The sequence below is a fragment of the Arachis hypogaea genome, chromosome 15, assembly GCF_003086295.3.
Source record: "Arachis hypogaea cultivar Tifrunner chromosome 15, arahy.Tifrunner.gnm2.J5K5, whole genome shotgun sequence".
NCBI classification, from domain to species: Eukaryota; Viridiplantae; Streptophyta; class Magnoliopsida; order Fabales; family Fabaceae; genus Arachis; species Arachis hypogaea.
In genome coordinates this window covers 109,119,238-109,132,437 of record NC_092050.1, presented here as the reverse complement: position 1 = coordinate 109,132,437, position 13,200 = coordinate 109,119,238, and the positions used below count along the sequence as shown (strand labels likewise).

The 13,200-nt window shown below is 37.1% G+C and overlaps 1 non-coding gene across 1 annotated transcript; it reads left to right on the top strand.

Moving 5' to 3' along the window:
* The first annotated feature begins 1,265 nt into the window (after nucleotides 1-1,265).
* LOC112752949 (small nucleolar RNA R71) lies at nucleotides 1,266-1,373 on the top strand. Its single transcript, XR_003177357.1, has one exon. It is a non-coding gene; the product is annotated as a small nucleolar RNA R71 (small nucleolar RNA).
* The last annotated feature ends 11,827 nt before the right edge of the window (nucleotides 1,374-13,200 follow it).

Below are 13,200 nucleotides of genomic sequence, written 5' to 3'. Positions count from 1 at the left end.
ACCATCTCTAATGAGATTTTAGCAGCTTGCACCCCATAGATTCCCAGTTTCTCTATTACAGAGAGGGGCATGAGGTTTATCCCTGAACCAAGGTCACACAGAGCCCTAAAGATCATGGTGCCTATGGTACAAGGTATTATGAACTTTTCGGGATCCTGTCTCTTTTGAGGCAATGTCAGTTGATCCAGATCACTTAGTTCATTGGTGAACAAAGGAGGTTCATCTTCCCAAGTTTCAATGCCAAATAATTTGGCATTCAGCTTCATGATTGCACCAAGGAACTTGGCAGCTTGCTCTTCAGTAACATCCTCATTCTCTTCAGAAGAGGAATACTCATCAGAGCTCAAGAAGGGCATAAGGAGGTTCAATGGAATCTCTATGGTCTCTAGATGAGCCTCAGAGTCCTTTGGTTCCTCAGAGAGAAACTCCTTATTGATCGCTGGATGTCCCAGGAGGTCTTCCTCCTTGGGATTCACGTCCTCTCCTTCCCTTACAGGTTCAGCCATGGTGCTTATGTCAATGGCCTTGCACTCTCCTTTTGGATTCTCTTCTGTATTGCTTGGGAGAGTACTAGGAGGGATTTCAGTGATCCTTTTACTTAGCTGGCCCACTTGTGCTTCCAACTTTCTAATGGAAGACCTTGTTTCATTCATGAAACTTACAGTGGCCTTGGATAGATCAGAGACTGAGTTTGCTAAATTAGAAGTATTTTGTTCAGAGTTCTCTGTCTGTTGCTGAGTGGATGATGGAAAAGGTTTATTATTGTTAAACCTGTTTCTTCTACCATTATTAAAGCCTTGTTGAGGCCTTTGATCCTTCCATGAGAGATTTGGATGATTTCTCCATGATGGGTTATAGGTGTTTCCATAAGGTTCACCTAAGTAATTCACCTCTGCTATTGCAGGGTTTTCAGGATCATAAGCTTCTTCTGCATAAGAAGTCTCTTGAGTACTGTTGGATGCAGCTTGCATTCCATTTAGACTCTGAGAAATCATATTGACTTGTTGAGTCAATATTTTATTCTGAGCCAATATGGCATTCAGAGTATCCATTCCAAGAACTCCCTTCTTCATAGGCGTCCCATTATTCACAGGATTCCTTTCAGAAGTGTACATGAACTGGTTATTTGCAACCATGTCAATGAGTTCTTGAGCTTCTGCAGGTGTTTTCTTTAGGTGAATGGATCCACCTGCAGAAGTATCTAATGACATCTTTGATAGCTCAGATAAACCATCATAGAATATATCCAGGATGGTCCATTCTGAAAGCATGTCAGAAGGACACTTTTTGGTCAACTGTTTGTATCTTTCCCAAGCTTCATAGAGGGATTCACCTTCTTTCTGTCTGAAGGTTTGAACATCCACTCTAAGCTTGCTCAGCTTTTAAGGAGGAAAGAACTTGGCTAAGAAAGCCGTGACCAGCTTATCCCAAGAGTTCAGGCTGTCTTTAGGTTGAGAGTCCAACCATATTCTAGCGCTGTCTCTTACAGCAAAAGGGAAAAGCATGAGCCTGTAGACTTCAGGATCTACTCCATTAGTCTTAACAGTATCACAGATCTGCAGGAATTCAGTTAAGAACTGAAAAGGATCTTTGGATGGAAGTCCATGAAACTTGCAGTTCTGCTACATTAGAGAAATTAGCTGAGGTTTCAGCTCAAAATTGTTTGCTCCAATGGCAGGAATGGAGATGCTTCTTCCATGTAAATTGGAATTTGGTGCAGTAAAGTCACCAAGTATTCTCCTTGCATTATTATTATTTTCAGCTGCCATCTTTTTTCCTGTTTGATAATTTCTGACAGGTGCTTGCTGGTTTGTTGTAATTCAGCTTCTCTTAGTTTTCTCTTCAGAGTCCTTTCAGGTTTTGGATCTGCTTCAACAAGAATATTCTTGTCCTTGCTCCTGCTCAAATGACAAAGAAGAGGGCACAGAAAAATAATAATAATAGAGATCCTCTTTTTTTTTTGTGAGTGAGGGAGAGATGTTAGTAGATGAATAAACAAATAGAAGGAGATGAGAGAGAAGAGAATTTTCGAAAATTATTTTTGAAAAAAAAGTTAGTGATTTTCGAAAATAGATTTTTAAAAAGGTTAGTAATTTTCGAAAATTAAAATAAAAATTTAAAATAATTAGTTAATTAAAAAGAAATTTTGAAAAAAGAGGGAAGATATTTTCAAAAATTAGAGAGAGAGAGTTAGTTAGGTGGTTTTGAAAAAGATAGGAAACAAACAAAAAGTTAGTTAGTTAGTTGAAACAAATTTTGAAAGTCAATTTTGAAAAGATAAGAAGATAAGAAGTTAGAAAAGAAATTTTGAAATCAAATTTTTGAGAAAGGTAAGATAAGAAGATATTTTTGAAAAGATATGATTGAAGTTAGTTTTGAAAAAGATTTGATTTTTAAAATCACAATTAATGACTTGATTCACAAGAAATCACAAGATATGATTCTAGAAATTAAAGTTTGAAACTTTCTTAACAAGTAAGTAACAAACTTGAAATTTTTGAATCAAAACATTAATTGGTGATGTTATTTTCAAAAATTTGATATAAAAATAAGAAAAAGATTTTTGAAAAATATTTTTATAATTTTCGAAAATAACTAAGAAAAATGAAAAAGATTTGATTTTTGAAAAAGATTTTGAAAAAGATAAGATTTTTAAATTGAAAATTTGATTTGACTCATAAAAACAACTAGATTTTAAAAATTTTTGAAAAAGTCAAATCTAATTTTCGAATTTATGAGAGAGAAAAAGGGAAAGATATTTTTTTGATTTTTGAATTTTTAATGAAGAGAGAGAAAAACAAGAAAAATGATGCAATGCATGAAAGTTATGGATCAAAATAATGAATGCATGTAAGAATGCTATGAATGTCAAGATGAACACCAAGAACACTGAAGATCATGATGAACATCAAGAACACATTTTTGAAAAATTTTTAATGCAAAAAAAACATGCAAGACACCAAACTTAGAATTCTTTAATGCTTAGACATAAAGAATTCAGGAATGCATATGAAAAACAAGAAAAGACACAAAACATGCAAATGCAAAGATCAAACAAGAAGACTTACCAAGAACAACTTGAAGATCATGAAGAACACTATGAATGCATGAGAATTTTCGAAAAATGCAAGATGCACATGCAATTGACACCAAACTTATAACATGACTCAAGACTCAAACAAGAAACACAAAATATTTTTTATTTTTATGATTTTATAAATTTTTTTGTATTTTCTTTTAATTTTTTCAAAAATCAATTTGAAAAAGAAAAATAAGGATTCCAAAATTTTTAATATGAATTCCAGGAATCTTGCCATGTTAGTCTAAAGCTCCAATCTGAGGGTTAGACTTGGCTAAATAGCCAGTCAAGCTTTAGCAGAACTTTACATTCATTAGCCAATTTGCTAAGAAAGATAAATAAGCTCTTCTCTTGAGTCCAAAAGAATTGAGACATGGCTTTACAGCCAGCCAGGCTTCAACATGCTTCATGAAACACTAGAATTCATTCTTAAAAATTCTGAAGAAAAAAAAATATATTTTTGAAAACATTTTTATTTTAAAATTTTTTTTTTCGAAAACAAAGGAGAAAATTTTGAAATATTTTTGTAAAATTTTTGAAAAGAAAACAAAAATAAAATTACCCAATCTGAGCAACAAGATGAACTGTCAGTTGTCCAAACTCGAACAATCCCCGGCAACGGCGCCAAAAACTTGGTGCGCAGAAATTGTGACTACAGTTTGATTATGTAAAATTCATCGCTCTTTCTTTCCCTGGTAATGGCGCCAAAAACATGATGCCAATACCATGGTTCACAACTTCGCACAACTAACCAGCAAGTGCACTGGGTCGTCCAAGTAATACCTTACGTGAGTAAGGGTCGAATCCCACGGAGATTGTTGGTATGAAGCAAGCTATGGTCACCTTGTAAATCTCAGTCAGGCAGATATAAAATAGTAATGGGGTTTTCAAAAATAATTAATAAAATAGGGATAGAAATACTTATGTAAATCATTGGTGAGAATTTCAGATAAGTGAATAGAGATGCTTTCGTTCCTCTGAACCTCTGCTTTCCTGCTATCTTCATCCAATCAGTCTTACTCCTTTCCATGGCTGGCTTTATGTGATACATCACCACTGTCAATGGCTACTTTCGGTCTTCTCTCAGGAAAATGATCCAAATGCCCTGTCACGGCACGGCTAATCGTCTGGAGGCATCACCCTTGTCAATGGTTTCATCCTATCTTCTCAGTAAAAATGGTCAACGCACCTTGTCACGGCACGGCTATTCATCTGTCCGTTCTCGATCATGCTGGAATAGGATTTACTATCCTTTTGCGTCTGTCACTATGCCCAGAAATCGTGAGTTTGAAGCTTGTCACAGTCATTCAATCATTGAATTCTACTCGGAATACCATAGACAAGGTTTAGACTTTCTGGATTCTCTTGAATGCCGCCATCATTCTAGCTTACACCACGAAGATTCTGATTAAGAGATCTAAGAGATACTCATTCAATCTAATGTCGAACGGAAGTGGTTGTCAGGCACGCGTTCATAAGGAATGATGATGATTGTCACGTTCATCACATTCAGGTTGAAGTGCGAATAAATATCTTAGAAGCGAAATAAGATGAGTTGAATAGAAAACAGTAGTACTTTGCATTAATCTTTGAGGAACAGCAGAGCTCCACACCTTAATCTATGGAGTGTAGAAACTCTACCGTTAAAAATACATAAGTGAATGGAGTTCATTGGTCTAGGCCCCAGAGGTGGACCGGAGTAACCAAGACTGTGAATACAATGATAAAAAGTTCTATTTATAATAAACTAGTCACTAGGGTTTACAGAAGTAAGTAATTGATGCATAAATCCACTTCCAGGGCCCACTTGGTGTGTGATTGGGCTGAGCTTGAGTGTTGCACGTGTAGAGGTCATTCTTGGAGTTGAACGCCAGCTTTTGTGCCAGTTTGGGCGTTGAACTCCACTTTGCAGCTTGTTTCTGGCGCTGGACGCCAGAATTGGGCAGAAAGCTGGCGTTGAATGCCAGTTTGCGTCATCTAAACTTGAACAAAATATGGACTATTATATATTTCTGGAAAGCCCTGGATGTCTACTTTCCAACGCAATTAAAAGCGCGCCATTTCGAGGTCTGTAGCTCCAGAAAATCCACTTTGAGTGCAGGGAGGTCAGAATCCAACAGCATCAGCAGTCCTTCTTCAACCTCTGAATCTGATTTCTGCTCAAGTCTCTCAATTTCAGCCAGAAAATACCTGAAATCACAGAAAAACACACAAACTCATAGTAAAGTCCAGAAATGTGAATTTAACATAAAAACTAATGAAAGCATCCCTAAAAGTAACTAGATCCTACTAAAAACATACTAAAAACAATGCCAAAAAGCGTATAAATTATCCGCTCATCACCCACCTACCTCCAAAATTCAAACTCTTTTCCCTCCCAACCCCAACCCTAATGGCTGAACCCTAAATCCCATCCCACCCCTATATAAACCCCTCTTTCCTTCTTCATTTTCACACAACACAACCCTCTCTTCTTACCCTTGGCCGAATACACCTTCTCCCTCTATCTCCTCCATTCTTTTTCTTCTTCTACTTTTTTCTTTCTTCTTTTGCTCGGGAACGAGCAAACATTTTAAGTTTGGTATGGTAAAAGCATACCTTTATGTTTTTCCATAACCATTTATGGCACCTAAGGCCAGAGAAACCTCTAGAAAGAGGAAAGGGAAGGCAATTGCTTCCACCTCTGAGTCATGGGAGATGGAGAGATTCATCTCAAAGGTCCATCAAGACCACTTCTATGAAGTTGTGGCTAAGAAAAAAGTGATCCCTGAGGTTCCTTTCAAGCTCAAAAAGAATGAGTATCCGGAGATCCGACATGAGATCCGAAGAAGAGGTTGGGAAGTTCTCACCAACCCCATTCAACAAGTCGGGATCTTAATGGTCCAAGAGTTCTATGCAAATGCATGGATCACTAGGAACCATGATCAAAGTGTGAACCCAAATCCAAAGCATTGGCTTACCATGGTTCAGGGGAAATACTTAGATTTCAGTCTGGAAAATGTAAGGCTGGCGTTCAACTTGCCAATGATGGAAGAGAACGCATGCCCCTACATAAGAAGGGTCAACTTTGATCAAAGGTTGGACCAAGTCCTCATAGACATATGTGAGGAAGGAGCTCAATGGAAAATTGACTCAAGAGGCAAGCCGGTTCAATTAAGAAGGCATGACCTCAAACCAGTGGCTAGGGGATGGCTAGAGTTCATTCAACGCTCAATCATTCCTACTAGTAACCAGTCTGAAGTTACTATAGACCGGGCCATCATAATCCATAGTATCATGATTGGAGAGGAGGTGGAAGTTCATGAGATTATACCTCAAGAACTTTACAAGGTGGCTGACAAGTCCTCCACTTAGGCAAGGTTAGCCTTTCCTCACCTCATATGCCACCTCTGCAATTCGGCTGGAATTGACATAGAGGGAGACATCCTCATTGAAGAAGACAAGCCCATCACTAAGAAAAATATGGAGAAAATAAGAGATCATGGACCTCAACAAGAGCATGAGGAAATCCCCTACCATGAAATCCCTGAGATGCCTCAAGGGATGCACCTTCCTCCACAAAACTATTGGGAAAAAATCAACACCTCCTTAGGAGAATTAAGTTCCAACATGGGACAACTAAGGGTGGAGCATCAAGAGCACTCCATCATCCTTCATGAGATTAGAGAAGATCAAAGAGCTATGAGGGAGGAGCAACAAAGGCAAGAAAGAGACATAGAGGAGCTCAAAAGCACCATTGGTTCTTCAAGAAGAGGAAGACGCCACCCTCACTAAGGTGGACTCATTCCTTAATCTCCTTGTCTATTTATTTTACTGTTTTTCATTTATTATGCTTTATGTTTATGTTTGTGTCTTATTACATGATCATTAGTATTTAAGTGTCTATGCCTTAAAGTTATCAATGTCCTATGAATCCATCACCTCTCTTAAATGAAAAATGTTTTAATTATAAAAGAACAAGAAGTACAGGATTTCAAATTCATCCTTGAAACTAGTTTAGTTATTTTGATGTGGTGACAATAATTTTTGTTTTCTGAATGAATGCTTGAACAGTGCATATGTCTTTTGAAATTGTTGTTTATGAATGTTAAATATGTTGGCTCTTGAAAGAATGATGAAAAAGGAGACATGTTATTTGATAATCTGAAAAATCAAAAAAATTGATTCTTGAAGCAAGAAAAAGCAGTGAATACAAAAGCTTGCGAAAAAAAAAGAGAAAAGAAAAATGGCGAAAAAAAAGGGAGAAAAAGAAAAAGCAAGCAGAAAAAGCCAAAAGCTCTTTAAACCAAAAGGCAAGAGCAAAAAGCCAATAGCTCTTAAAACCAAAAGGCAAAGGTAATAAAAAGGATCCAAGACTTTGAGCATCAGTGGATAGGAGGGCCTAAAGGAATAAAATCCTGGCCTAAGCGGCTAAACCAAGCTGTCCCTAACCATGTGCTTGTGACGTGAAGGTGTCAAGCCAAAAGCTTGAGACTGAGCGGTTAAAGTCAAGGTCCAAAGCAAAAAAAGAGTGTGCTTAAGAACCCTGGACACCTCTAATTGGGGACTTTAGCAAAGCTGAGTCACAATCTGAAAAGGTTCACCCAGTTATGTGTCTGTGGCATTTATGTATCCGGTGGTAATACTGGAAAACAAAGTGCTTAGGGCCACGGCCAAGACTCATAAAGTAGCTATGTTCAAGAATCAACATACTGAACTAGGAGAATCAATAACACTATCTGAACTCTAAGTTCCTATAGATGCCAATCATTCTGAACCTCAATGGATAAAGCGAGATGCCAAAACTATTCAAGAGGCAAAAAGCTACAAGTCCCGCTCATCTGATTGGAGCTAAGTTTCATTGATATTTTGGAATTTATAGTATATTCTCTTCTTTTTATCCTATTTGATTTTCAGTTGCTTGGGGACAAGCAACAATTTAAGTTTGGTGTTGTGATGAGCGGATAATTTATACGCTTTTTGGCATTGTTTTTACATAGTTTTTAGTATGATTTAGCTAGTTTTTAGTATATTTTTGTTGGTTTTTAAATAAAATTCACATTTCTGGACTTTACTATGAGTTTGTGTGTTTTTCTGTGATTTCAGGTATTTTCTGGCTGAAATTGAGAGACTTGAGCAAAAATCAGATTCAGAGGTTGAAGAAGGACTGCAGATGCTGCTGGATTATGACCTCCCTGTACTCAAAGTGGATTTTCTGGACCTACAGAACTTCAAATGGCGCGCTCTTAATTGCGTTGGAAAGTAGACATCCAGGGCTTTCCAGCAATATATAATAGTCCATACTTTGCCCGCGTTTAGACGACGCAAACTGGCGTTCAACGCCAGTTCCATGCTGCATTCTGGAGTTAAACGCCAGAAACAGGTTACAAACTGGCGTTCAACTCCAAGAGAAGCCTCTACACGTGTAAAGCTCAATGCTCAGCCCAAGCACACACCAAGTGGGCCCCAGAAGTAGATTTCTGCATCAATTACTCATTTCTGTAAACCCTAGTAACTAGTTTAGTATAAGTAGGACTTTTTACTATTGTATTTACATCTTCGGATCATCTTTGATCAGTTTTATGCTATCTTAGACCTTTTATGGGGGCTGGCCACTCGGCCATGCCTGGACCTTGCTCTTATGTATTTTCAACGGTAGAGTTTCTACACACCATAGATTAAGGTGTGGAGCTCTGCTGTTCCTCATGAATTAATACAAAGTACTATCATTTTTCTATTCAATTCAAGCTTATTCCAATTCTAAGATATTCATTCACACTTCAATATGAATGTGATGATCATGACAGTCATCATCATCCCCAACCTATGAACGCGTGCCTGACAACCACTTCCGATCTACCTTAGATTGTATGAATATCTCTGGGATTCCTTAATCAGAGTCTTCGTGGTATAAGTTAGAATCCATGGACGGCCATTCTTGAGATCCGGAAAGTCTAAACCTTGTCTGTGGTATTCTGAGTAGGATCTGGGAAGGGATGGCTGCGAAGAGCTTCAAACTCGCGAGTGCTGGGCGTAGTGACAGATGCAAAAGGATCAATGGATCTTATTCCAATATGATCGAGAACCGACAGATGATTAGCCATGCAGTGACAGTGCATTGGACCATTTTCACTTAGAGGACAGGATATAGCCATTGACAACGGTGACGCCTAACATACAGCTTGCCATAGAAAGGAGTATGAATGATTGGATGAAGACAATAGGAAAGCAGAGGTTCAGGAGGAACAAGCATATTCATACGCTTATCTGAAACTCTCATCAATGAATTACATACGTATCTCTATCTTTAATTTACGTTTTATTTATATTTTAATTATATAATAATTATCAAATATCCATAACCATATGAATCTTCCTGACTGAGATTTGTAAGATGACCATAGCATGCTTCAAGCCGACAATCTCCGTGGGATCGACCCTTACTCACGTAAGGTTTATTACTTGGACGACCCAGTGCACTTTCTGGTTACTTGTGCGAAGTTGTGACAAAGAACTAAGATTATGAACGTGCGTATTAAGTTTTTAGCGCCGTTACCAAGGAATGAACCGTCACGATTTCTGCGCACTAAGTTTTTGGCGCCGTTGCCGAGGATTGTTCGAGTTTGGACAACTGGCGGTTCATCTTGTTGCTCAGATTAGGTAATTTTATTTTAATTTTAACCTTTGTGTTTTTATTATTCTTATTTTCGAAAAAACCAAAAAAATTAATAAAATCATAAAATCAAAAATATTTTTGTGTTTCTTGTTTGAGTATAGAGTCAATTTTTAAGTTTGGTGTCAATTGCATGTTTATCTCTTTCTTGCATTTTTCGAAAACTCATGCATGGTGTTCATCATGATCTTCAAGTTGTTCTTGGTAAGTCTTCTTGTTTGATCTTTAAAATTTCTTGTTTGGTGTTTCTTCTTGTTTTTCATATGCATTTTTGAATTATTAGTGTCTAAAGAATAAAAATTTTTAAGTTTGGTGTCTTGCATGTTTCTTCTTGTTCATAAAGATTATGAACGTGCGTATTAAGTTTTTAGCGCCGTTACCAAGGAATGAACCGTCACGATTTCTGCGCACCAGTGCTTTTTGGGTGTTCAACGCCAGATTGCCACCCTTTTATGGCGTTTGAACATCAGAATTGGCCACCCATTGGGCATTCAACGCCAACTTCTGACCCTTTTCTGGGGTTTGAACGCTAGAATCATTCCTCTGTGGGCTCCTACTGTCCTCAGATGGATTTTGAAAAGTTGTTTGGTCACCCTCTATCAGATGTTCCTTTATTGGCTTCCTGCTACTTTGAGTTGAGACATTCAATGTCTTTCCACTCCTTAAATGAACAGCTTGGCATTCTTCTGTTATCTGTTTAGATAACTATTGTCTTGTCTGATTCAAGTTGCTGATTGAGTTCAACAATTTGTTTTGGAGGACTAAATTCAGTGGATACTGCCTCAGCCTCTTCTTTCATGGAGGTCTCACCACTTGAGTACATGTGCTGATTTCTGGAAACTGTATCAATGAGCTCTTGAGCCTCTTCAATTGTCTTCCTCATATGTATAGATCCACCAGCTGAGTGGTCTAGAGATATCTGGGCCTTTTTTGTAAGCCCATAGTAAAAGATGTCTAACTGCACCCATTCTGAAAATATTTCAGAGGGACATTTCCTTAGCATCTCTCTGTACCTCTCCCAGGCATTATAAAGAGATTCATTATCCTCTTGTTTAAAGCCTTGGATATCCAGCCTTAGCTGTGTCATCCTTTTTGGAGGGAAATATTGATTCAGGAATTTGTCTGATAATTGTTTCCATGTTCTTATACTTGCTGTGGGTTGGTTATTTAACCACCTCTTAGCTTGATCTTTTATAGCAAATGGAAATAGTAATAATCTGTAGACATCCTGATCTACTTCCTTATCACGTACTGTGTCAGCAATTTGTAAGAACTGTGCCAGAAACTCAGTAGGTTCTTCCTGTGGAAGACCGGAATACTGGCAATTTTGCTGCACCATGATAATGAGCTAAAGGTTTAGCTCAAAGTTGCTGGCTCTGATGGGGGGTATACAGATACTACTCCCATATGAAGCAGTAGTGGGGTTAGCATATGACCCCAGAGTCCTTCTAAACTGTTCATTTCCACTTAGGTCCAGGATAGAGAAAGGGAGATGATGTGGATTGAAAATAAAAATTTTATTCCCCTTTTTTTTGAAATCAAAGGAATTAAAATAAAGTAAATAAAAAAATTGATGCAAGTTTCGAAAATTAAGAAAAGAAAAAGAAATAAAAGGAATTAGAAAACTAAATTAATTAATTAATTAAAAAGATTTGAAAACTTTTGGTGTGAATTTTCGAAAAAAATAAGGAGAGAGAAAGTGGTTAGGAAGTTTTGAAAAAGATTTAAAAAGATAAAAATTTTTTAAAATTAAAACTTTGACTTGACTAACAAGAAACTGCCAAATTTTAAAAATTTTGACTAAGTCAACCTAAGGAATTCGAAAATGATGAGTAAATAAAGGAAAAGATATTTTTTTGAATTTAATGAGAAAAGAGAAAAATAATAAAATGACACCAAACTTAGAATTTTTAGATCAAAATAAAGAAAACAACAAGAAAACTTTAAATGTCCAGATGAACACCAAGAACACTTTTTGAAGATTTTTAAGGAAATAAGGACACAAAAAACACAAAACTTAAAATTTTTTATACTTTGGACACTAATAATTCGAAAATGTATAAGATAAACAGCAACAGACACCAAACAAGAAAATTTAAAGATCAAATAAGAAAAATTATCAAGAACAATCTGAAGATCAAGAAAGAACTAAGAACATGTAATTAAAAATATGAAGAAAAATAAAAACATGCAATTCGAAAAATTGAAGGAAAATAAAAACATGCAATTAACACAAAACTTAAAACATAAAACTAAACTCAAACAGAAGTCTCAATTATTAGTTTATTAGTTTTATCTATTTATTAAAAATTTTCAAAAAAATCTAGAAAAAGAAAAGAAGAATTTTAAAATTTTAACAAAAACAATAATAAAAGACTCAAATTTAGTGACTCTAAACCAAAAACGATAAATTTTTCCTAATCTAAGAAACAAGATGAACCGTCAGTTGTCCAAATTCGAACAATCCCCGGAAATTGTGCCAAAAACTTGGTGCACGGAATTGTGATCACACTTTTCACAACTGCGGTACAACTAACCAGCAAGTGCACTAGGTCGTCCAAGTAATACCTTACGTGAGCAAGGGTCGATCCCACGGAGATTGCTGGCTTGAAGCAAGCTATGGTTATCTTGTAAACCTTACTCAGGAGATTCAAGTGATATAAATGATTTTGTTTATGAAAAGTAAATAACATGAAATGAATTATGCTTGTGATTCAGTAATGAGGAACAGGTTGAGGTTCCGGAGATGCTCTGTCGTCTAAATCTCTGCTTTCCTACTGTCTTCTTCTCTAAACACGCATGACCTCTTTCCATTGGAAGCTGTATGTTGGTGGATCACCGTTGTCAATGGCTACCATCCGTCCTCTCAGTAAAAATGGTCCAGGTACGGTTTCTGTACGGCTAATCAACTGTCGGATCTCTCGTCTCGGATGAAAAATACCAAGCACATCTACCGCACCACTAATCATCTGTCAGTTCTCACTTGTGTCGGAATAGGATCTCTCTATCCTTTTTCACACTGTCACTGCGCCCAACATTCGCGAGTTTGAAGCTCGTCACAGTCATCCCATCCCAGATCCTACACGGAATACCACAGACAAGGTTTAGACTTTCCGGATCTCAGAAATGCTGCCAATTGGTTCTAGCCTCTACCACAAAGGTTCTAATCTCACAGATTCAAATACTCTGTTGTATGGAGAGGCAAGTAAAATCCGTAAATCAGAGACCCAAGAGATACGTACTCAAGCTGTCGCCCAATGACGACGTTGAGCTCAGATAGAACGGGAGTGGTTGTCAAGCACGCATTCATAAAGTTGAAAATGATGATGAGTGTCACGGATCATCATATTCTTTATATTGAGGTACGAGTGAGTATCTTAGAACAGAATCAAGCGTGATCGAAAAGAAGACAATAGTAATTGCATTAATCCATTGAGACACAGCAGAGCTCCTCACCCCCACCTGTGGG